Source organism: Calypte anna, chromosome 11 (assembly GCF_003957555.1).
Source record: "Calypte anna isolate BGI_N300 chromosome 11, bCalAnn1_v1.p, whole genome shotgun sequence".
Classification (NCBI taxonomy): domain Eukaryota; kingdom Metazoa; phylum Chordata; class Aves; order Apodiformes; family Trochilidae; genus Calypte; species Calypte anna.
Window position 1 is genome coordinate 4,526,847 of NC_044257.1, and position 27,863 is coordinate 4,554,709.

Here is a 27,863-nt window from a genome sequence, read left to right on the forward strand (position 1 = left end):
GGTCAGTCATTCCTCAGCTGCAGCAGTACCTTCTGTGGAAGCAATCTACAATAATTAAATTATATTGTGTTTGTAAACCTGGGTGTTCATTCTAGACCTAAATAAGCTCACAGGAAACTGGAAACTTGCACAACCAATCACAGCCAGGATGAAGGTAAAACTGAGTTACTTGCAATCATTGCAAACAACCAAAAGAGTTTTATTCTGGCTCTAAAGTACAGGAGGATGGAGACAGCTGCAGCCAGCAGAAGAGCAGCTTCTGGTATGGGATTTGAAGCCCCCATGTATAGCAGAGACTTTGCTGCTGCTGTCCTCTTTGTCTCTTGGCAAACTCCACCTTACAATCTTCTCAACCTGTCTTCTCACTGAAATCTAAGAGAATTACTGCAATCAGAGGCCAAGAAGATTTGGATACCCAGCCCTGCTTGGCTCTTTTGCAGCCCTTTTGCATTTCAGTTTCTCAATAACTCTTGACATTCTTTGCCAGATAAAACAATTCCCCTAACCAAAAAGTAAATTAATATGTGAAGAGTAGAAATAAAGTGGGCATCCTTCTCATGCCCTGCAGAAACCAACCAGGTTGCTAAGGGTTAAATCTGATCCTGAATTGTCCCAGTCGGGTTCATTTTTGCCATCTTATTAGGTTAAATAAATAGAAACTTCTTGCAATATCCATCCCTAACGATAAGCAATTCCCACTATAATGGATGGCTAATATAGAAATTCAGCCCACATCAGTTTTGTGTCAACTGGCACAAACAGAAACAATGGGAACAAGACAGTCAGAGCTCGGCATAGGTCAACAACCAAGGTTATCTGTATTCAATTACTGGTATCTGCAAACTTGCATACTGTCAGCTGATCATAGACTAAATGAAAACTTATCATGCACAGAGGCAGCAAATACATTTATTTGAAGCAGGCATCATATTAGTTCACTGGTTTGACTGTGGTTAGGGGAAAGAAAAGGGTTATCAGTCTTTGGGGAAATTCTTTCAAATATAACCTGCAGCCAATATCTAAAATTGGGGATTATCTAGGTTATAAATCTCTGTTTAAAAAAGTAGAAAAGGAGCAGAAATTGCTCCGTAGCCCTCGAAGACGATAAATTATATTATTTAACAATAGATAAACTTAGGGCACCTTTCCTGTGGTTCAGCCCTATTGTGAATTAAGCTTTAATCTGCTTCACCTCAACATCTGTTCAGTGGAACCAAAGAGCTGGCTGCATTGGACACAGACAGTAATTTGTTTGTTAACCACTTCTCCGGAACAATAGATCATTTCAGAAAACAAAGCCTCCTAACACAACACATATTTATCTGTTTCCTCTATCTGTGTTCCTTTTTCCATAAGTGCGAGTTCAGGCTTTTGAAATGTTTTCCTAGGGATAATTTGTGATGCTGTTAGATTCATAACCCTGGAAAAATAGATTATTTTTTTTTTTCCTTCATCTTTGACCAACAGATGTTCTGTTCAAAATCTGAAAGTACTCATGATGTATGTACTAGCACATTATAATTGGTAACGCCCCTGTGGAAGGAAAATGCCAATAAATATTTGCTATCACTAAACTGTTGGGAAACAAAGGCATTTGTTTCACAGAAGTTCATGTGCTCGCTCTTCCTATGTGGCTTTTCCAACAGTCCATTCAACTGGACATTAATGCTTTGTTTCTTTTCAGAAGAGGAAGTAAAACTTCACAGAAACAAAAATAAAACATAAAAGGCTATGGGCATCCTGTATACCATTGTAAAATAACACTTCAACTCATTTCAGTGATACAAAGATGACCCCAGAAATAAGTTGTGTGCCAGCTCCAGCATTTTACCACTGCACATCAAAGCAGCAACCAAGGAATAAAAAAAAACCATCTGGGATTGTGATGTAGATAAATGTCCCAACATCTGTCATCTAATGAGAGCTATCCACCCCTACTGATAGTCTCCCCTGGCCAGGTGACTTTGCTAAAACTGTATTTACCTGCCAGTCTCCAGCTGTAGTGAGAGATACAGTGGTTGGTTGGTTGGTTTATACTTCCCAGAAGTATTTTTAAAGGTCAGGCTCATCCTTCCATTGGGGGGCCTCACCGTCTGTCTTTCTTTTGGCTAGAATCACTGTCATTTTCAGTATCAGGATGATGAGCTGGGGTGTGGGTTATCAGCACTATCCTGCTGAAATGCCATAAAGCCACATCCTGCCAGTTCTCTCTACCCCATCCACGTGCCCATGTGTTACGTTGTATTGTGCTGTACTGCATTGTGTATTATTCTCTCCTACTCTGTTCTGTCTCCTGTTGCCTTCTTTTATCAACTCCCTCATTATATCCCTGGGTGTGTCCAAACCTCTCATGCTGTTACGCAGAAGAATTAATGTCTGACACATGCTGTGTTGATTTGGGGAATTGATCTCTGTTCTGCTGAAATGAATTCTGTTTAATAGCATGGACTGCACTTTTTCAGACAGCAAACCCCAGATGCACTGGAGTTTCATGGTCATCTCTACACCCTTCTGTCCTCCCACTGATGGAATAACCATGGGAGAGGGAGGATACATCCATTTACCTGGCTACTGGAGCATCATCAAAATGGGAAAAATCAGCCATTCAAACCAGGCAGAGGAATGGCAGCCACCCAAGGCAGAGGAACTTTTCCAAGTCTGAACCCCATGCAGGCAGCAACTTAGTACTGTTTGTTTTGTGGATTCATTTGATGAGTGGATAAAGCTGATAAGAGGGCACCTGAGGTGTTGCACAAATCAGGAGAGCCTGAGAATCCCTGTTTCTGAGAAGTCAGAGGCAGGAGTTGTGTCTAGAATTGTGACCTACTTAGAAGAATCTGACTTAAGCCCCAAATAATGCTCTTGCTCAAGCATGAATTACAAGCAGCTGAAGGAAGATGAGCTTTTGCACTTGTGCTCCAGCCAAGTTTGCCTACATCTGATGAGGAAAAGTACAGCTCGGTGCCATTCTGTGTTCCTGTGACACGATGCAGATGGAGAAGCTGCAGGTCCAGCAGCCATTCACCCACTCCTCCAGGCATCCTGCACATCCTGCCTCTCCTTCCAGAGCCTGGAGCTGGAAAGCATCAGGTTCAAGAGTGGAAGGAGCAGCAGTGAGAAGCTGCCTTACACATGGGAAGAGGCAGCAGCACATCAGGGATGGTCTGGGATGGATAAAAAGAGTTAAAGACTCCATGGCCAGAAGCCTGGAGAATTACAGTACAGCAGAGGGAGGTGTAATGCTCTTACTGCACCTAAGTATGTGTACAGGAGTCTCAGGATGGTAAAAATTTCCCGGGGGCAAGGAAGATGGTGGAAATATGGGTCTGATTTCACCCCTGTGTTGGGCGGGTGCCTCACTGTGTGTTGAGCCTGGGTGGATGCTTTATGTGTTGTGTTGTGTTGTTTGGGCCAAAGTCCCACAGAAAAAAAAAAAAACAACTAACTAGTCTGAATTGAAAGATGCTATGAGTCAGTCTTCTGATGAAAGAGAGGAATGTAATGTTGGGGCTGGCAAACATGATAGTGCTGTGAGATTTAAAAGAAAAAATAGAAAAAAAAATCTCTCAGAGAATGGGAATGCAATTGATGGGAGCAAGAGCAAAACAGGACATCTTCTCCAGGGATGCCTTGGACCGATCAGCTGAGATGTCTGCAAATGTGAGGAATCAAGACAACATCCTCTTCATCACATGCATTGGGCTGGGCTTCACAGAGCCTGCAGAGCTTCCCAGTGGCCTCAGCAGGGCCAGGACCACCCCCTGCTCATCACAGGGGCCGAGCAAAGGGCAGCTCTTGGCTGCTGGAGCCTTGGCTGCTGCCTAGACACCATCTCACAAGTTGCAGGACCAGAGCTGATAGTGTGTGGGTGTTATGGAAAGGCAAAGTACAAAGCACTACCCAAGTTACAGCTGCTTCTCTCTGGATGAATTTGGGCCTTACTGGTTTATGAGCACTGTTCAATATGTTTAGAAATTTGCTTGGAAAAATCTTTCCCTTTTTCTTCTCTGTGAGGCTTCCCCTTTTCTGGCAGGAGGATGTCTGGTGCTGCTGTGGCACCAGGAGCTGTTGGTGACTTTTGGCTGATGGTTCCTGGCCTCTCAGCAGCTACCTGAGCTTTGGCTGCAGCCTTGGTCTTCAGCTCCATTCAGCCATGGGCCACCCTTGCCCTTGGTGACCATCACCAGCCTCACAACTTCAAATGCTGCCATGGAAAAATCCATCCCTAACACCTTTGTTTTTCTGCTCATTTCTGTTCTGTAGATTCCCTTCTTCAGGGCTGTGATCCAGCCCTAGGTACAGGGTTTTTCTTTTTCACCTACTTAGCAAGCCCAGAGCAGTTTCTCCCTTGGTTTGTTCTCCCATTCTCCTCTCAACATGATTTTTTCAGAGCTCCATCCCTGCCTGCCCTCCTCCTGCCACACTGGGGTCCTGGCTGTGGTCCCAGTTAGCAGGAGAGATGTCCCCCCCATTCAAAGCCACCATTTTGACTCAGCCACAGTTCTGACAGTCCAGGAAGAGTAAAAAGAAAAGCAGAAGAGGTGACTGTTGTCAGAAAACAGTTTCTGGAAAAAATTAAAGTTCTCTTGAGGAATGTAGAGAAATTCTAGGACACTGTATTATTAATATTGTGATTATTACTCTTGATCTTTTGGAAGGTGGGGCCATGCAGCTTTAAAGAAAGAAGACAAGACATCTGTAGCCTTTAAAAAGAAAAGCAAAGAGGCTGCTAGGCTCTCCTTACAGCATTTTAATTAAAAAATCTTCCTTAAGTTTTCCAAATAAAAACATTGCATTGAGCCTCACCCAATAAAACCATGTGGGTAAATACAATACCCATTGTCTAATCAATATCATATTGCTCATGGCTTTAGCTTGGTCAATAGCTGCAATCACTGACTCCTGAGCTGCACTGAAGGATGCCAATATCTGCTTAACATCCAACAAACTGCATTTGTCATTCCCTGTAACTGGGTTCTTTAATCTCATTAATAACCCACAGATACTAAAATACAGCCTTGAATAAATTGGCTGCAATATGCCAGGGTTTCAGGGTGCTCAAGGGGTGATGTGTTGCTGGTCAAACAAGCCTGCTGGCCCTGCAGAGGCAGAAACCCTCCTCTTTCAGCTCAGACACCCAAAAAATGCCAGAAATTTAAAAAAAAAAAAAAATAGGACTCCAGAGAAGCTGTCAGATGCAGAGCATTGGAGGCTGTAGAAGACACGAGAAACACTGACTTGGCTCAGTGTTATTTGCATCACAGACCCCATCTCCTGTTGCCCTCACCCTCTGCCCAGGGTGCCAGGGGATGCTCTGGGCTCCCTGGACTTTGCTGCACATGGTCCAGGAACCCTGCACACCCCAGCCCCAGAACTGTGCATCAATAAATTATCTTCATTGGAAACACATTGCAAACACAATGCAAATGGCAAGAAAGTGCTTGTTCTCAGAGGCCTGTCTTGAGAGTTGCTCTACCCAGATTATAAACACTTGATACGTATCCTGGTTTTCAGGCTAACTGTCTGCATGGCAGATCCCAGGACCAGGCTCCTGGGATTTCAAAATACATCATGAAATAAAAACAGCTGCAAGGGAAACTCATATGACTAGGATAGGTGCCATATAGTAATTAACAGCCAGAAGTTTTGATCTGGAAAATCACATTTATTTTAATTGCTTCACTGTTGTGTTCATAAAGAATTTGGCTCATTTGATTATTTTCCTTATTAGATATACTACTTAACTTTGGAACAATGTAGTCATTAGTTCCATTGTTCCAGGTTTTTCATTGCAGTGAAATGAATGACAGAGACATGTTCTGCAAGGAAGATTGTTTATAAATATTTATCATAGCCTTAACAGATATTTATGTAATCCATCCTAATTTTTCTAGCACATAATTCACCAGTTATTTAATCTGCTGTGTGATGAGTGGCAGGTTTCTTAACCTGCCAGTTCAAGAAGGTACTTAAAGTGTGTGATCCCTTACCACAAGAACAGAGGAGCAACTCCTCTTTCTTCGTATTCCTTTGAACCCTCATCTCCTCACCCTTTCCTTTAGTGGCCTGCTAAAGAAAGAAAGTGTGTGAGTCCAATTGCTTGCAGCTCTGCCATTTAGTTGGGTTTTTTAACTTTTTGACTCCACAGAGGGGTGTGGATAAACCCAACCTCCAGAAGGTCCTGCTCAGCATCCCTGGTGCTGGTGTGTGCAGGATGGGGGCGAGGAGCAGGGTGGGAGCCAGGGCCACGCGTGCCCGGGAGCTGGGAGCACACAGGAGAGAGGGGTTTGGCTGAGTCCTACCCCACCCCCCCAGACTATAAAATATGCAGAAAACCTTCTGCAGCAAACAAATCTGTTTAATTGAAAGGAATCGGGAGGGGAAAAATGGAATTTGGCAGTTCAGCTCCACTCCAGCATTTGGTGGCTGTCGTGGGACTCCAGCAAAGGGGCACGGGCACTGTGGGCATCATCTCCTTGATTTGAAGGATCTGCCTGAATTTTGGTGGCACACCAAGGAGCCATCAGCTATCAGGAGTGGTTCCCCGTGCTCATTTGTTTTCCATGTGTGAATTTTTGCTCTTCCAAACTTTTTTTTAGAAAAAAAAGAAAAAGTATTTTTTTTCTTCATAAATTCCATGTGGAAAATACAACAAAAATCCAGATAACAAATTATTCAAGAAACACAACAGATTATTTTTTTTTAAATGGAAAAATACCAGTTCTGGAATCAAACTGTCAGCTTGCTTTGATTTAGATATTTTCAGTTAAGTGTTATAAAATGATATGCTTGTTCACATGCTCCAGGATAGTCTTTCTGGGCAAATTATCCTAAATAAAGTAACTCAATAGCAAAGTAGGCAGGCTTTTAATGCTATTACTATTAGGAAAATACCATTAATATGAGACATGTGCAGGATGCTTTTACATCAGTAGGCTGCATTTATTTAGTCAGTATGCAGAAACAGTCCTGCTGATCAGAAGGGAGATGCTGGGCCTTTAGCACTTGTAGCTTGGCTTAGTCTTGAGGTCAGAATCTGTTAATGCAATTTTCCGTATAAGAACAAGAATCTGAAATCCATGTGGTTTTAATGACACATTGTGGGGGGAGGAAGGGAGTGTTGATTTTGGGGTGGTGGTTGTTTTTTTTTTTGTCCTACTCACATTAAATGTGAACTTCTTTGACATGGGTGTGTGTCAGACACTGAAACTAATTTGTGAAATGAGACCAAAAAAAAAATTTTAAAATCTCCAGTCATTTGCTTGAAAAGTTTGATTTTGGTCAAGTTATGTTTCAGATTAAAAAGATCATTATTGGTAATTTGCATTTACTTACTGAAGCATTGCATAATAAACCAAAACCATGTGGCAATATGTAACTCTCACAAAATAAATGCACTGAGATAAAGGGGCTTCAGAGATTTCAAAAGTCAATGCGACACCTAAATAAGACATTGAAAGCCCTTGAAAAGAGAGTGTTTCTATTCCAAATAATTAATATGTTTTGGGTTTCTTCATTTTTGTGGTCTCATAGCACAACTTCTATAGAAAGCACAATGTTGAACATGCATACTTTTGACTGAGCTCTTGTTTGTGTCTATTTAACAGCTACTCACAGCTGTCTCTGCTTTAAAAAGTATTGGGATAAAATTTCATCACAAGCTCAATACAAAACACTAACATTATTTTAAGTGGCCCTGGCTGGGTTGCAGGGCTGGGGCTGGTGCAGGCAGGGTACAGGCAGCCTGCACACAGCACTTGTCACCCTCCTGTCACCCAGGGCCGCACCACTGCTGGAGAACATCCTGCCTTGGGTAGGCTTTTCCTCCTGAACACATCACTTGCAGCCTGGTTGATTAATATAGAAATTTGAAATTATTTGCTGCTAATTTACCTGAAATGTTAGCAAGTTATGGGGAAAGCAAAATTGTAATTTGTGGATTGGTGTGGTTTTGGTTTTTTTCCTCCTTGGTGTATGAAGAAGAGTGAGCAGGGGAGTGGTTGCTAATTGGGTCTGGAAAACTTTGATCAGTGTGAAAAGGAACTGCAGAAAAGAAGGTTTCATGATTTCTCTTACTCGTATAGTTAAGGAAATGTTTTAAAGGAAGATTTCACTTGTCCTGAAATCCCTTTTGCCATTCAGAATTTTAGCTTCTGAAGGCAGAGCAGCACAAGCACACAGAGACACAGCTCCAGAGCTTGGGGCAAGACAGGGCCCTGGCTTGGGGCTGTTGGTGGAGAAACAAAGAGGTGAAGAATTGAGGGGCTCTGCTCAGAAGTGAACACAGCTCCTTGCTGTGACAAGCAAGAAGAAAGAGCAGAGAAAAGGTGTGAGTCCCCTTTGGTGCTCATCTCCAAGCATTGGCCACCTACTCAACCCCATGTCAGGGGAGCACTCTGGGCCCAGAGCTGTATTTTAACACGATATATCTGCTAGAGAGCTCTACCAACCAATTTCATTTTTATTTTATATTTAAGGGCTTTTTTTTTGACCTCATTAGTCTATGTGAATCGTGGCCAGATCTCATAACAAATGGCCCCATTGGATCTCCTTTGGAAAGCTCACACTGTGTGTCCATGTCCCTGTCCCCACCCCAGCCGTGGTGGCTGATGCCACCTGTGCCCTCTGGGATCTCCCAGAGCAGAGAACCCAGCGATGCTGTCAGCCCTTCAGGCTGCTCAGGGCTTGGGGTTCAGGCTCAGCTGATACACCCAGGTACACACTCTGTGTCTGTATAGGTGTACACTTATATAGCTAAGATATAACAGATGCAGCTATTATTATATACTTATGCACACACACACACACACACACAGGCACAGACAGACACACACACACACACAGATAGACACACCTCCACAGACACACACACAGACTCAAATAGACACAGACACAAACACATACACACACAGAGATACACAGACACACACACACACAAATACACACACACAGACATAGATACACACACACAGATAAACACACACAGACACACACACACACAGACACACTGTTATGATCCGAGCTATTCTTTTATATTGTGATTGTGAGGACAAACCAGCCACTACTCATAGCCGTCGCCCGAACTTACAGAAATAACAAGCTTTATGATTTAAACAAATTACAAAGATTTATTTTAGGGGAGGAGACAATAACGCCACCTTTAAAAAGGAAAAACAAGTTTGCAAGAAGAAAGCTTTTACACAGATCAGTCACCTTGGAGAGAGAGTCGCTAAGAAAAGCGGAGGAAAGAACAATGGAGTTTTATCCCCATCCCCCAGCCCTGGCCCCTGGCTGAGTTGGGGGGGTGGATCCGTCGGATCCATCGCTCCTGCTTCTTTGGGGTTCTCCACTTCTCCGTTCCTCCGCTGGTGCTGTCCCGTAGCTGAAGCCGAAGTAGCAAGAGAAGGGAGGGAAGAGAAAGCCACTGCTTCTCCTTTTCCTCTTGGAGTTTTTATATTGCAAAGAAGGGGTCTGTCTGTTCATACATCACTGGCACCCAGACTTGCTAAAGATGACGCAGACTTTTGCCATCTCAAGAATTTATCCTTTGTTTATTCCCATCTTTCAGTCTTTGTTGACTTGCTAATTTTACTATCTTTGTCTGGACCCTGTACCAGGAAGCAACCTGATAACCACTCTTATCTTTAGGTGCCTGTCAGGCATGACATGGTGAGGTAAAGATCTTTTAATTGAAGGTATGTTAGACACAGACACACACACACAGATACACACAGACACACACACACACACAGATACACAGATACACACAGGCACACACACAGACACATATGTACACACACACAGAAAGATACAGAGACACACAGATACACACAAATGAACACAGACACACACACAGAGACACAGATACACAGAAACATACACAGACACCACACACACAGACACAGATACAGACAGACACAAAGACACACACACAGACACACACACACAGACACACAGACTGACAGACACAGAGACAGGTACACACACAGACACAAATACACACAGACACACATATACACACACACAGACAGACAAATATACACACACAGACAGAGACACAGACACAGAGACACACAGATACACACAGACAGACACAAAGACACATACACACACAGACACAGTCAGACACACACACACAGATACACACACAGATACACACACAGAGACACAGATACACAGAGACTCAAAGACACACACAGACAGATACACACACGGACTCACACACAGATACACAGACATACACAGACACACACAAAGATACACACACAAACACAGATAGACACACACAGACACAAATACACACAGAGACACATACACACAGACACACAGACATACACATAGACATAGGTACACACAGAGACACATACACACAGAGAGACACACATACAGGCACACACACAGATACACACACATCCCCACACAGACACATAAACACAGACACACACAGAGACAGAGATACACACAAACACACACACTAGACAAATACACACACACGCAGAAACACACACACAGAGGTATACACAGACACACCCACACACAGACACATGCAGACACACACAGAGACACAGATATACACACACAGACAGATACGCAAACACAGACACAGAGACAAAGACACACAGACAGACACACAAAGACACAGACACAGATACACACACACAGACACAGATACACACACATGCACACACACAGAAACAAACACAAAGACACACACATAGGCAGATACACACTCACACAGAGACACGCAGACTGACAAAGATAGATACAGTCACAGACACACACAGAGATACACAGACACAGATACACACATACAAACACACAAAACCACACACACAGACACACACATACACACAGACACACAGATACACAAAGACACACACAGACACAGAAACACAGTTACAAAGACACAGACACACACACAGACACACACACACAAATACACACACTCAGACAGATACACACTGACACACTGACACACAGATACACAGAAACAAACACACACAGACAGACTACACACAGAGATATACAGACACAGATACACACAGAGACACACACAGATACACACTGACACACACAGATACACACATACACACACAGAGACACAGATAAACACAGACACAGATACAGACACACACAGATAAACACAGACACATAGACAGACACGTACACACACAGACACAGATACACACACAGACACACACACATACAAACACACAGACACATAGTCACACACACAGAGGCACACAAACACAGATGCAATCACACCCACACAGACACACACACACAGATACACACACACAGAAACACTCACAGACACACACATGGACACACAGACATGGACACACAGACATAGACACAAAGACACAGATACACACTCAGACAGATACATACACAGACACACACACACAGACACACAGACACAGATACACACACACAGAGACACAAATACACACAGATACACAGACACACACACAGACTCATACACACACACAGAGACAGATACACACAGACACACATATACACACAAACAGACACACAGATTCATACACACACACAGACGTACAGACAGACACATACACACACACAGATACTACACACGCACAGGCACAGATACAGACACACAGACACACACACAGAAACAGGCACATGCAGACAGACACACACACAGATACACACACACATAGACACAGACACACAGACATAGATATTCACACACAGGCACTAGACACACACAGACACAGATACACACAGACACAAATACACACAGACAGACACAAAGATACCCACACACAGACACACACAGAGACACAGACACACACACAGATACACACAGACAGACACTGCTACACACACACAGACATAGTCAGATACACTCACACACGGACACAGACACAAATACACATCCACACACAGATACAAACACATAGACACACATGGACACACAGACATAGACACACACAGATACATACACAGTTACAAAGACACACACAGACACAGATACACACACAGACAGCTACACACAGAGACACAGACACACACACAGATACACACATATACACACACAGACAGATACACACACACTGACACAGACATACGCACATACACACTCAGATGCACACAGACATGCACAGATACACACACAGAGACACTAGACACAAACACACAGATACACAGAGACAGACACAAATACACAGACAGACACAAAGATACACACACACAGATATACACACAGAGACACACTCAGATACATGCACAGACACTCAGACACTGATACACACAGACACAGATACACACATACACACACAGACACACACACTGACACACAGACACAGGTACACACACAGTCACACTCAGACAGATACACACAGAAACACAGACACACACACAGACACAAATACACACAGACACAGATACACAGACACACACAGATACACACAAACACAGAGACAGACGCACACAGACACTGATACACACACAGACACAGATACACATATTCACACACACTGACACAGACACAAAGATACACACTCAGATACATGCAGACGCACACAGATACACACAGACACACACAAACACAGAGACACAGACACACACAGACACAGATACACACACACAGACACAGACATACACAGAGATACATACACATTCACACACACACAGATACACACACACACAGATGCACACAGACACTAGACACACACAGACACAGGTAGACAGACACAAATACACACAGACACAGATACAGACACAGACACATAGACACAGACATGCACACACACAGACACAGATACACACACAGACACACACAGACACAGGTAGACAGACACAAATACACACAGACACAGATACAGACACAGACACATAGACACAGACATGCACACACACAGACACAGATACACACACAGACACACACACAGATACACACAGACACAAAGACACACACACTGACACAGATACACACACACCCAGACACACAGAGACACGCACACAGACACATACACACAGATATACACACAAACACTCAGATACACACACACAGACACAGACACACTTACAGATATGCACACACACTGACACAAAACAGACACAGATATACACACACAGACAGACACAAGGACACACACACACACAGATACACACATGGACACAGAGACATAGACACACAGACACAGATACACACACAGTTACAAAGACACACAGAGACAGACACACAGACACTGATACACACAGACACAGACACACACAAATACAAACATACACATTCACACACACTGACACACTGGTACACACAGATACACACATACACACACAGATACACAGAGAGACACACAGACACCGATACACACACACAGATACACACACAGATGCGCACAGACACTCAGACACTGATACAGACACATACACAGAGATACACACAGACAAACACAGACAGATACACAGACAGACACACACAGGCTCATACACACAGAGACACACAGAGACAGATACACTGAAAGAGACACACACAGATTCATACACACAGACATACAGACAGATACACACACACAGAGACACTACACATGCACAGGCACAGATACAGACACAGATACACACACACACAGACACAGATACACACATGCCCATGAACACAGACACAGACACACAGAGATAGACACAAACACACACACAGGCACTTCACACACAGATACACACAGACAGAAGACACACAGAGACACACGGATACACACACAGACACAGAAACAGACACACACACATAGATAGATACACACACACAGATACAAAGACACACACACATACAAACACACACATACAAACACACACAGGCACATAGACACAGACAGATGCACACACAGACACAAATACACGCACAGACACACAGACACTTAGACAAAGACACAAACACAGACAGACACACACACACACACACAAAGATAAACACACCCACAGACTCAGAAAGATACATACACACAGACACACAGACACATACATTCACACACACTGACGCAGACACACAGACACACACATACACACACACTCAGATACGCACAGACACACACACAGATACACACACACACACAGACACAGACACTGATACACAGATACACTAGACACACAGACACAAATACACATACACAGATACACACAGACACACACTCAGATACACACACACTGACACAGAGATACACACACAGATACACACACAGATACACACACAGACACACCAATACACATACACACAGATACACACACAGACACTAGACACACAGAGACACAAATACACACACACAGACACACTCAGATACACACACAGACACACACAAAGACTCATATACACAGACACAGATACACACAAACAGACAGAGATTCATGCACACACACACACAGACGTACAGACACAGATACACACACACAGAGATACTACACATGCACAGGCACAGATACAGACACACAGACACACACACTGACACATAGACAAAGCAAAGACAGACACACAAAGGTACACACAGACACACACACTCAGATACACAGACACTCACAGACACACTCAGATATACACACACAAAGACACACACACAGGCACTAGACACACACAGACACAGATACACACAGACAGACACAAAGATACAGAAAGACAGACACACACAGACACATACACACACCGATACACACACAGACATAGTCAGATACACTCACACACAGACACACACAGACATACACACACACACGCACAGACACAAATACACACATACACACAGTCACAGATACAAACAGAGACACACACATGGACACACAGACATAGACACACAGATACATACACAGTTACACACAGACACACACACAGATACACACATATACACACATACTCAGATACACACACTGACACAGATATACACACAGACACACACACACAGACACACACAGATACACAAACACACAGACGTGCACAGACAGACTGATACACACAGACACAGACGCACACACATATATACACAGACAAACACAGACAGATACACAGACAGACACACACAGAGACAGATACACTGAAAGAGACACACACACATATACACACAGACACACACAGATTCATACACACAGACATACAGACAGACACAGATGATACACACACACACAGACACTATACACGCACAGGCACAGATACAGACACACATACACACACGCAGACACATAGACAAAGACACAAACACACAGACACACACATACACACACAGAGACACAGATACACACACACCCACACACACAGCTACACGCACACAGACATACACACATACAGAGTACACACAGACACACAGAGATACACAAACACACACAGACACACACAGACAGAAGACACACAGAGACAGATACACACAGACACAGACACAGAAATGACAGACACACACACATAGAGATACACACACAGATACGAAGACAAACACAGACACACAGATACACACACAAACACACACAGACACAAATACACACACAGATGCACACACACAGAGAGACACAAACACAGAGACACACACACAAAGATACACACCCACACACACAGATACACACACAGACACAGAAAGATACACACACACAAACACAGAGATACACACAGACAGATACACACAAACACAGACGTACAGACACTGATACGCACACACAGATACACAGACACACACAGATACACACAGACACACGCAGACACAGATATACTCACAGACACACACAGATACACTCAGACAGATACACACACAGACACAGACAGATACACACAGACACAGATACACACACACACTCAGATACACACAGACACACACACAGTTACACTCAGACATACACACAGAGACACACATACACACAGACACTAGACACACACAGACACAGGTAGACACAGACACAAATGCACACAGACACAGATACAGACACACACACACACACACACACAACCACACACAGAGACATGCACACAGACACACAGAGATACACACAGACATAGACACACTTACAGATATGCACACACCAACACAAACCAGACAGATACACACAGACACATACACACACAGATACACACAGAGACACACACAGATACAAGGACACACACACCCACACACAGACACACACAGATACACTGACACAGAGACACACACACAGACAGACACACAGATACACACATGGACAAACAGACACAGATACACACACAGTTACAAACACACAGACACACACACGGAGACACAGACACATACCGATACACACAGACACAGAGACACACACACAGTCACTGACACACACAGATACACTCATACACACACATTCACACACACTGACACAGGCACACACACACACAGATACACAGACACAAATACACACAGACACAAAGATACACAGACACACACAGATACACACAAACTCAGACAGATACACACAAACTCAGACAGATACACACAGACACACAGAGAAACACTAATACACACACACAGACAGATACACAGAGACAGATACACAGAGACAGACACACAGACACACACACACAGACTCACACAGACATACACATACACAGATAGACACACACAGACACACACAGACATAGATACACAGACACATACACACACAGAGAGACACAGATAAACACATATACACACAGGCACAGAAACAGACACATCAAATGGACACACATACACACAGATATACACACATAGACACACACACACACAGATATACACACAGACAGACAAACAGACACACTCACTTCCCATATTCCCACCTGTGCTGTGGTTTTGGTCCTGGCACTGCTGTACCACACATCAGTCGACCGTGGGAGGCTCCTGCCTCATTCCATGATGTGAGATGTGTGTTCTGAGCTTTTTTTTTCTTAAAGCCCCTGTTCCTGCAGCCTTTCCCTGCAGCCTCACACCTGACAGGTCTCTGGGCTTTACTCTGGGTCACCCAGTCCAGCCATAACACTTACCATGAGCTTTGCTAAGCAGGTTTTGGGTTTTTTTTAAGGCTTTTAATGTTACCAGCACTCACCTCACTGACTGGAGCTGCAGAATATTTTTACAAAAATTTAATTATAAACCTAGTAATTACGACATTAACTTAAACTATTCTATATTAAATTATAATCTCCATGTGCTTCAATGACACGAGCAACAAAGACAGACACGAATAAGAAATTGCAGGGAATTGCTCCATAGTGCAGGTGACTTCCACGCTTTCGAGAAGGGAGGGGGTGCTGGGAGGAGCAGACCCATTCCCAGCAGGCAGAACTTTCACACAAAGAGAATAAAACCTTTATTTTGTTTTTTAACAACTACTCCTTTTCGGTTTCTCATTGAACTCCGTGTCTCTGGTTTATGGTGCAGCAGGCCTGGTTTTGCAAAGTTTCATTCTTCTGCTTTGCAGTACCAGAACCATACAGCTATCTGTGCCAATAGGGCATTTTCTCTAAGAACATGCCTAATGGTTAGAGTCAGTCCACCAGATGGGTTGTAAAACACTTTGAAACAACTCCACTGAAAGGATATTATACTCCTAAAGCTGTATATTTATTATAAACAGAGCTTTCTAACTAAAAAAATAAAAAACCCAAAACTAGAAACGCTGTCTCCTTCTGAAGCACACTGACATGTGGAGCCACACTAGATCTCTGCTGAAACAGAACTTAATTTATCACTACCCCTAAATATCAAAGGGCCTTGAGGAGGAGCTGTATCATGTTCAGTCTTTTTAACTGAGAGATGTTGTGGGTGACTGAAAAGCCCATGTAAATTTAATTTCTCATCTGACTGATTGGCATTGGATGGTCTTACCCCAGTGAGCTGATTTCAGGCCTGCCTTGGTCTAGCTTCTGCCTCCTGTGGGTGTGAGGGGCACCTTTGGAGCTTGTTTTTCTCTTCTCACCTCCACAGAGAGGGCTCTGAAAACTTCAGGGATCAGCTGAAGGCAGAGAATTGCTCCTGAGGAGCCCTCCTGATGGGGCTGGGCTGAACTGCTGGGCATGAACACTACAGCTCCCATGTGGTCCCTGTGCCAGGGTTTACTGATAATGCCACCAGGAGACACCATGTCACACCTATTTCAGACCGTGCCTTATCAGCCACACTCATTCATGGTGATTGCCATCACAAAATGGGCCTTTATGTCACTTTTTGGTGTCATACGGTATGATGCAAGGCCAAGCAGTCTGCTTGGCTATGTCAGATCAGTAGGTCTAATAATTCATCCAAGAATTGACACAAATCAACACATTTCTACACCACACAAGTAGCATCACCCTTGGGTGAGGATGTTGCTCGTGGCTTTCTCCTCTTCCAGGGTGTGATTTTCCTCCCTGAAGTCAGTAGTAAAAGTGTCCCCCCACCCCCAACAACTCATACTTGGTCTGACTCCCAGAATGTGCCATGCATAGGAAAGACTTGGCAGAATCCAGAGGCAAGATAAGAATGAGAAGCATTGCCTCTAAAGAGCCACCACCTAAAGTCACCACTTTATTCCCTCAAAGCCTGAGAAACTGGAATTGTCCCTGTAAAACACAATTAGCATCCACATTATGATTCATCAGACACCACCCATAAGAGAAAAGCTAAGAGGATTTTTAAATCTGAATTTGTACAGGCTTTTCTATCCTTGTTTAAGCAGCTTCATTTTTTTTCCCCATAATTTGTATAAAGTACTTAGCATTCAAAACAGATCCTTTTTAACCTTTTGCCCAACTTAGCTTTTTGTACTTTTTTTTTTAAAAAAAAGGGGTGGGGGGGAGATGGAAAGGGAGAGAAACCCTTTAAGTACCCTGGGCCTGGGTTCCTTCAGTATGCAGGCTGTAAATGTTTTACTTTGATTTGAGATACATGACAATAAATTAGGGGACATTTATCAAAGCTGCTTTGTTGCATTGCTGACAAAAGCTGCTTTTTGCATAAATTACTGCATTATACAAATACACTTAGCAGGATCCTGTTTCTTTGATGTTAGTCGAGGAGATTTATGTCCAATGGAGTTTTTATTTATCTGCCCTGTTCACCTCAACAAGGGCAGGACATATTCCTCAATTAGTTCCATACCCCTAGAAATGACATATATATCTCACAACTAGAAGCAGAGAAATTTAAACAGATCAAAACAAAAAAGCAAGTGCACTTTTCCTGGCAAGTCTAAACTACTGTACAGTGTAAAAAGTAAATATTAGGCTGGAGCTGGAGCTTTGAAATCTTTGTTCTCAGGCTGCTTTGAAAAGTATTTAAGTAAGCTAATTTTGACAAAACAATATTCCCTTTGCAAAAAAAAGCTTTTCTAGAATTCATTAAGAGACTATGTAAATATGAGTCCATTTCAACAAATACTGGATAGCTGAATAAGTAGGTTAAAAGAATAGATTCCCTGGGCAGTAATCCTCTCTGGAACTGTATTTATGCTAAAATCTCTTTCAATGAATATCTAACAAACTAATGAAGGCCATCTTAGGCTAAATGGTGAATTAGGATGGTTAAAAAAGGAACTTGTCAAATGAATAAATTGGCTAAACAGCTACATTACTTAAATGAACACAGAATCTCTTGAAAACCATTTCTGAGCACTATTCTTCTGTCACTCACCATCTCCATCCCTCAGCCTACACATAATTTATTTTGTTCCTGGGTCAGTGGTTCAAATGCAGACCTATGTGGCAGCTCAGAGCTGTTGCTGTACAGTGCCCTGCAGTCATGCCAGAGAGCTCTTTTCTGGCCCAAATCTAAAAAAGAAAAAGATAAAAACCAAAAACAACCCTACCAAAATTTACTATTGCCCTCCTCTTAATTCATAGTGATGTTTGGCTTGGTTTTTTTAACCAATGCCAGTGCAGAACTGACCAAGACCAAGCAGGGGCCACGGGGTCCTTGCTGTTGGGACCTGAGCTGGCTTTAAGCCACCCCAGTGACATGAAAGCTTTGGCAATTTGAGGGCTGAAGCTTTGGAGAACTTTGCTTCCCACCCTCCCAAAACTTGGGAGAAGGCCCTACATCTCTAGAGCTCTCTGCTGAAGCTACAAGGCCCAGAATTGGTTCCTCTCATGTTTCACAGTTTTTTCACTAGCCTTTGCCAGGCACTTTTTTTTAATCAAAATATTTCTGTCTGAATGACTCAGAGCTTTTGCCTATGAATTTTTCCAAGGTCTTCATCTTACAATAAAAAAATAGTTTTCTACAATAGTTATAAAATTTCATCAATAAACTCTTGTTTTGTTTGAAGGAAAATATGCTCTTACCTGTTAATAATTTATTTTTTAAAAAATCAGATCACATCCCTTTTCAGAAATCCTGGGAAAAGTTATCATCCCCTTTTATCCACTCCTAAGGAAAAAAAAAACCTCAAGGTCCTTTGAATGTTTAATGAAGAAACACAATAATGAAGAAAAACAATAAAATTATACAAAAATAGGTTTTCATTATTCAGGCACCTCTGGGGAACAGATTCTACACAGTGCATTTCAATGATCCCAGACAATGGATTACTCTCCTAATTTGTTCCTAAAGTCTGTTTAATTGGCTTTCTTAGCCACCTGTTCAGAATAGTTACCGTGAAAGCAATTTTTTTGCCAAATTTTGCCAAATTTTTGAGTCCCAACCTATCACCCTCCATCCTGCCTCCTCCTCCTCCTCCTCCCCCCATTCTGGTCATTCTAAAGTATTGAGAAACACTTAGCAGAGCTTTTAAAACAACCTCACAGCCACACAAGGTATGCTGGTAACTCATCAGGAAGGAACTGCAAAACTCTAACACTAACATGCTAAAGCAGGGCATTTACTCACTGTCAGCTTGGCTGTTCCTGGGTGACTGTCAGTTCATTACAACTGACTGCACATACAATAAAGGGAGGGGGAAATGGAAAGAAAGATAATGTGTTTAATGTATGGAGTGCTTAATGTATGGAAATAGAAGGAGAGATAGAGAGCTACTACTCTGTATCAGCCAATTTCACATGAAGAAGTTCCCTTAGAAGCAGTAAAAGTGCAAGAGGAAATTCAGCCAAGGTCCATTCCTTTGGAAAAAAAGAAAAAAGGGGAAAAATAGTAATAAAACTAAAAAAAAAAAAAGGAGAAAATAAACAACCAAAAAAACCAATAACAAAAAAAAAGAAAATCAAGCTGAAGTTAAAGGCATGAACTTCCAGTTAGCCTGGCTTCCCACATTAAAAAAAAAAAACCCAGCCCAGTTATAAAGCACCAGGACACCCTTTGTTGCCTGCCGTGCCTCAGACTGCTTTCCCCAAGTCTGATGTCAAGGATTTTTGCAGGAGAGGAGATTGTAAGAAATGGAGGATTTCAGCACCAGAGCATAATTAGCAGTCTCTAAAAGTGGAGCTGCAATGTAAACAGCTCCAGTCTTCATTGCACAAAGCAAACAAACAATCCCAGCTGAGAATTCCCTGGCAGGGCTGGAGCAGCCCCGGCCCTCGCTGCTGCCTGCTGGTATTGCTATGGTTGCTTAATCTAAACAGACAGCAGCATGTAAAAATGTAAATATTTGATATTTGTTAATACAGTCCTAAGTTATTGCTCTAGCTGGCTGGGTTGATTTTCCTGCACAGGGTCTCCTATGTGCAAGGCACTCCTCAGAGCTCGCAGGAAAGGAGGATTTTTAAGCAGCCATTATCTAAACTGCTGATGTAATAAGGGGCTGGTATATGAAATACACTTAATAACTCAACTTTAGTTATTTATTGTGAACGAGGGTGCATTCTCCTTGATTCCATTTCCCAGCGAAATATAAGTGGAGCTTTCATCATGAGTGCTTGAATTTATGGCAAGCAGACCAAGTGACATTAAGAAAGCCACACAATCCCTTCATTCAGGCTTTAATAAGGAAGCCAAGGAAAAATTATCCAAGCTGGTTTGCGGGTGACAGCACAAGAACTTTTTGGAGTCAGAAAGTTAGCACGGAGGCTCCCTGTCAGCCCATTAAAAAGCAAGGTTGGCATTCCCAGATATTGGAACCATGTGTGCAGAGGAATTTTTCTTCTGGTAAGACATTCCAAATATTGTCCCAGAGCCAAACACTTCGGTGTTAGACTAATTTAAGCAGTATGTTGGAATCAGCTCTCAGGACTTTGATCATATGGAGATCGTTTGTTACAAATTGAACTAACCCAGTCTCTATTTCTGGTGGATCAGAACTATGGATTTGTTGAATTAAATGCCTCATTTAATGCAGTTTGCACATGAAAAGAAAGCTGCACTCAGGAATCTGATAGTGAATTTTTCACCTAACCAACAGGTCTACTTTTTTATTACTTTTAAACCTAATCCATACTCAGTCCACACTGTTCTTAATAAGCCTGAGGCTGTTTGGAGTGAAGTTTTAAATCAGCTCGTATGTTATAGGGAGAAAGCATCACTGAATTATCAAACCGTGTAATAAGGAACACATTTGATCCCAATTCAAGAAATAATTTTATGAAGAAAAATAAATTAGTCCTCGGTTGTTATTTACCATCCAAAGAGCACAGTGCTCTTTCATGACAGCAGCAGAGGGAAAGCTGGAAAATGATTTTGCAGACATAGGATTTGCTCCCTGCCCCTCGGTGCTGTCCCCATTTTTGCAGCTGAACTCTTGGGAGGGTTAAAAGTGCACAAAATAAAGCATTTCGACATATGGCTGCACTTTCTTTTCATTTCTTGAAGTTATAATGTCTTTAACTGTTGATAATGATATTATAAACTGTCATTTAGTGTATTTTGAGTACATTAAATACATGAAACAAAGATGTGTGGTTCCAGCTGGGCGCTGATCAGAAACACTGAGATCTGATTTACTAAACTGCAGATAGCAACATGCAGGGCCTGGGAGGAGTGGTGTGGAACAGGTTGCAGTTGCAATGGTAACAGAAGAAAAGAAAAGAACCTGACATCAATTATTACTCCAGGAGTGGGATAAAACAGGAAAAGGGGTACCCAAATTCTAACTAAGAGCAGAGCTGCACCCAGTGGACTACTCCAGGATTTGGGAATATCACAGTTGTCTGCCTTGGGAATCCTTCCTCTTGGTCCTACAGGAATCCACACACCAGAGGTAATTTGGAAGGAAAGAGGAACCCTGGTTTCTGCTCAGAAGGGGCAAAATGAATGTCTCCAAATTCATTGCTTTGAAAGAACTCTGGCTGAGATGATAACCTCTGGTACATGGATATAATTTTTGAATATGTCTCTTACTATTTGGCTGTTTTAGCAAAGAGTCAGTAGTCCTTTGTATAAACAGCCTCAGCCTCTTGGTGCCATCACAGGTACATCTGTCCACAGCAGCTGGAAATGGAACAAAACTGAAGAGGTAAGAGAAAAAACAGAAAACCATAAAATCTCTGTCCAGATATAAGCCCTCAGCAAGAACCTTCCTTCCAACTAATCAAGACCTTTATTAGGTCTTAAGACAAGACTGGAAAATGCAAATAACGTGGCAATCCCCTAAACTTGACCCAGGCAAGCTCAACCTTCAGCTCACACAGGTCACAGTATTTCCACACATTAACCCTAAGGAAATCAGCCTGAGCCTGTGCTCTTCTGAACCAGACCCAAAGAGATGATCACAGAGAAGAGTCCATCCTTCATAAAGCAAGGGAAACTGTTCCTTTAAACAAACCCCAAAATATATAGCACATACTGATTTATACACACACGCACACACACATATATATATTTATTGGCAAATAAAGAAAGATCAGATCTTTAATGAAATCAGGATGGGTTTGGGAGGTGAACTTGAGCTGAACTCCCCAGATTTTCATGGAACTTCAATTAAAAGAGTTTCAGAGGAGTTGCTGAAAGCTAAGCACTTGCCACTGAAAGCTTAATTTAAAATGAGAAGCAATTTTACACCACATTTTCAAGTGAAATTCCATCCCTGATCCTAATTATATGGGTTTTTTCTTGAATGATAAGTTTTTTCTTTTTCAGATAAGCCATGTAGCAACATATGTAATTTTTATACCCAGGTGATATGACCAGTGCACAAGTAGTGTCTACACTGGAGGAAGAGCCCATTATTACTGTGCAGAAAATGAATCTACTCTCTCCATTATAAAAGTAATGGTGACATTTCAGTCAACTCCTGTTATCGTGTGTAATATATGAGGATTAAGAAGTCTGATGAATACTATGACTAGTGAAAAAAAGTGTCTGGGGGGGAAAGAAATGAAATCTGGCTTCCAAAACCAAAACCAAAACCAAAACAAACTAAATAAAAATAAAGATGGTGGTTTAATTTCTGCTTACCAGCCTATTCCCATAGGAACACAAGGTTAATACAAAGCCTGTACAAAGCCCCCCTAGAGGACCCCCTGGAATACTGGTGGCTTCTTGCAACTCAATCCTTCAGCAGTGCTTTGAGAATGTGTCCTTTGCTTGATCAGATTGGATTGGATTCAACCTGAGCATCAGGGTGTGGAAAGGGGACAGCAGCAGTGCTGCCCAAAACTGGCCAGTAGATCTTAGAGTATCAGTGGCCCAAAAACATTAAGGGAAATTATCTTGTTTTAACCAGGTACTGGGAAAAAAAGATTTCCTTTAGAAGCCATTTAAATAAAAAAAAATTATATGTATATTTATTTTTTTACTGTATAATGAAACTGATGGAACACAACTGATTATAAAACCATTCTAAGTAATGAGGGGGGGAAGTGTGCCTAAAATAACAAACTCCAGGGCTGTGTCAGGGACACAGTTACCAAAACAAACCTCATGTGCTGTGGGTTGAACCTCTCCCTCTGCCCAAGTTATCTGCAATGCAATTGGGTAATAACAAGTTGGCAAACTGGAGCTGAGCCACTGGTGCTGGCATGCAAGGAGTCAGCACTGCAGCTTCATGGTCTCCCATACAAATTGGAAACAATAACTAGACTGAAAGGCCTCCTCCAATTAAAGCATTAATTTCTCCTAATCGTTCTCAGTTTTATTTTACTCTGAGCATTTCTTCTGTCCTCACTGTGGGCCAAACACATTGAACTCCCTTAAGAAAAGGTAAAACCAAATTTTCCTCCAAGGGTCCCCAGTCTCCTTCCCTTTCGAGATACTTTTGAGGAGCCTCAGGAGGAGGACTTCCTTCTTTAACTCTGATGGGACATCAGCCATGGCCTGGTACCTCCTCTGGCCTCATTGCATTCACCAGCTGTGGGGAGTAAATTCCAAAACTGGACATTTTGTATTCTGGAACATGAACTGGAAACTCAGATTGCCAAACATGGGTGCTACTGAAGTGAGTGTGCTGGATTGCCTCTCACAGGGCTGAAATGCAGTCTTAGAATTGTGTGAATAGCCTGAATAGCCACCTTCCTCATCATTCATCCCCATGGGATCCTCTTCATTTATTCCACAGGGGTGGATCCTGTCCTGGTGAAATGTCACAGTGTGAGAGCACTGGGGGGGTCACCAACCATTCCCAGGTTGGCATCAAGTGCCTGGGTTGGTGCTTAGTGAGAAGCTCCCAACAGAGGAACCCTGCTAATGCTCAGAGACATCTCTGCATGAGCAGATACCCAGCAGGACAAATGTGCTGAGGTCCTTGAGAGGAGCATGGCTGCAGCTTTGGTTGTTGACCAAAGCACTCAGTTCAGGCTGGTTTGATGTTCACTGATGGAGCAGGATGGACAGACAGCATCAGAGCTCACCCAGGGACTGCCCAACAACAGGCTCTCTAAGAATCATAGCTGCAGAGTGGTGGGGTGCCACACCAGACCTCTCCAGGGTGTGTTCAGGCACCAGGGGCCCTACCACTGGGACTGACAAAGCACTGAACCTCCTGCCAGGTTAATCCAGGAGCAGAGGAGGTGGGTATGAGCTAGAGGAGACAGCCAGCCTCTGAGCTGGGGCCTCCCCCTCCGTCTGCTGCACAGACCTGAGCTGACACCAGCTCAACCAAGCTGCTCCCAAGATGTCCAGGATTTCACAGATAATGAGAACCTTCCAAGTGATGCTTTGAGCCTGCTACAACCCAGCGAGGGGAAAAATCAAAGCGGATTTTTCTCTCCTCTCACACCTTCCATTCAAGCAGCTTCCTACTTTACAAAGAGACTGATGTTATTTAGAATGCCAGAGCCATTAAATCTTTTGTTTTTTCTAAATAAGAAAGAAAATGGTTGCCCACAGTTTCATGGGAAGTCATCAATCTTTCCCAAAAGGATTTACTGTACTGAAGAAAATAAACATTGCTGTGTATGTAAAGCAGAGCAGAAAGGCTGCAGTCATGGGCAAAGCTTTCTTCAGCAGTAGCAACATATTAAAGACAAATGTAGTCCACTGAAAGTGACATAAATAAGTGGATTTCCCATCTGAAACATTGTTTTTAGCAAGAGAAGCTTTTAATCCCCTTAAGTTCATTTCTAATCTGTCTTGGAAGTGCTTGTCTAAAGAATATTACATTGATAGAAAGGATTTAATTTATTAAAACTAAACAGCAGCCAGCATACTACTAAAGAATATCTTGTACACAGTACTCTCCCAAATGAATAAAGCTGCTACAGGTAAAAAAAAAAAAAAAAGAAATGCACAAACACTTGGCACAGCATTCATTAAAAATTCACACATTGTGTTCCTGCACTCTCCTGCTCACTGTGCTTTTCCCAATAAAGCAAACACTTTAGAATTCATAATACCTCTTTATCCCATGTGCACAAGTGACCTCCTCTCCTTTATGCACCTAGCAAATGAACAAGTACAACAGGGAATAGAGTAAGCAGAAAACTAAACATGCCCTCTCCTAACCAAGAGCATAAAGAGAGGGCAAGCAGAGGTTTTCAGGAGGGTTTCAAGCAGCCTCTGCCCAGATACCAGTGCTCTCCCTACCCACCAGTTTGGGCTGGTGTGCAGTGCATAGGCAGCACCAATTCATTTTAAGGGATCTTACTTAAAAATAGCAGCTCAAGAAAACAAAAGCTGCCTCAGACCACATTTAAATCACTCATTAGTTACGCATTGGCAGACTCTTTATTAAGGAGCAAGAAGCCAACCACCAAATGACTAAATGGCCTTCTTGTCTCTTCCTGAGGATGTGAAAATTTCTCTGGTTTTAGCAGCCCACCACCATCAGACATCTTCCTGGTTTCTCTGTGAGTGCTTTCAGTATCTACAGAGGTGTCCAAACACAGTAGTTTCAAACAAGGCCCTAGAGATCATTTAATCCTACACCTCAATCATGGAAAAGACTTAGAGAAAATGAGTAAGCAACTATGTGAAGGCAAGATTTAGTCCACACAGTACAACCTACACGTTAAAAAATGGACTGTTATGTATAAGGCTTCTTTCCTGAACTGTGCAGTTCAATACAATATAGATTTTTTTTTTTTCCTGTGTCTTGCCAAAAGAGACATTATTTATGAGAAAACTCTGCTCTGCTATGGCACAGCGTATGCATTGTGACTCATCTTACATTACACCCATTGATTTCTTCTGAAGTCACAATGGAAGCAGCACACTGTTGCAAATGAGATCAGCATTTGGTTGCAAATTGTTATCACACTGAATCTCAGATGAAATTATACATGACATAGTTCCCATCCCTTTTAATAGTGGCCAGAAGCCACACTGCCTTCACATACCTGAAGTCAAATAGAGTCAAGACTGGTCAATGCTGGAACATCTCCAAAGAAAAGCACAGGGCAGGCAGAGGTATTAGGCAGGGATTAAGATTTTAAACCTGCAGAGAAACATGTTCATGAAGAGTCAGTGTATCAGTAGCTGCTTTTCAGGAGGCAGTCTTGTATCAGTGTTGATACCCCCTAACCTGTCTGACCAAGAAGAGTCACCAAGTGATGCTGTCTCCTGCCCCACGACATGATACAGAAGTAAAACTCTTCCCATCCTATTACACACACACACAGAGTTATGGCATTTCCAGCACAGGCACACAGC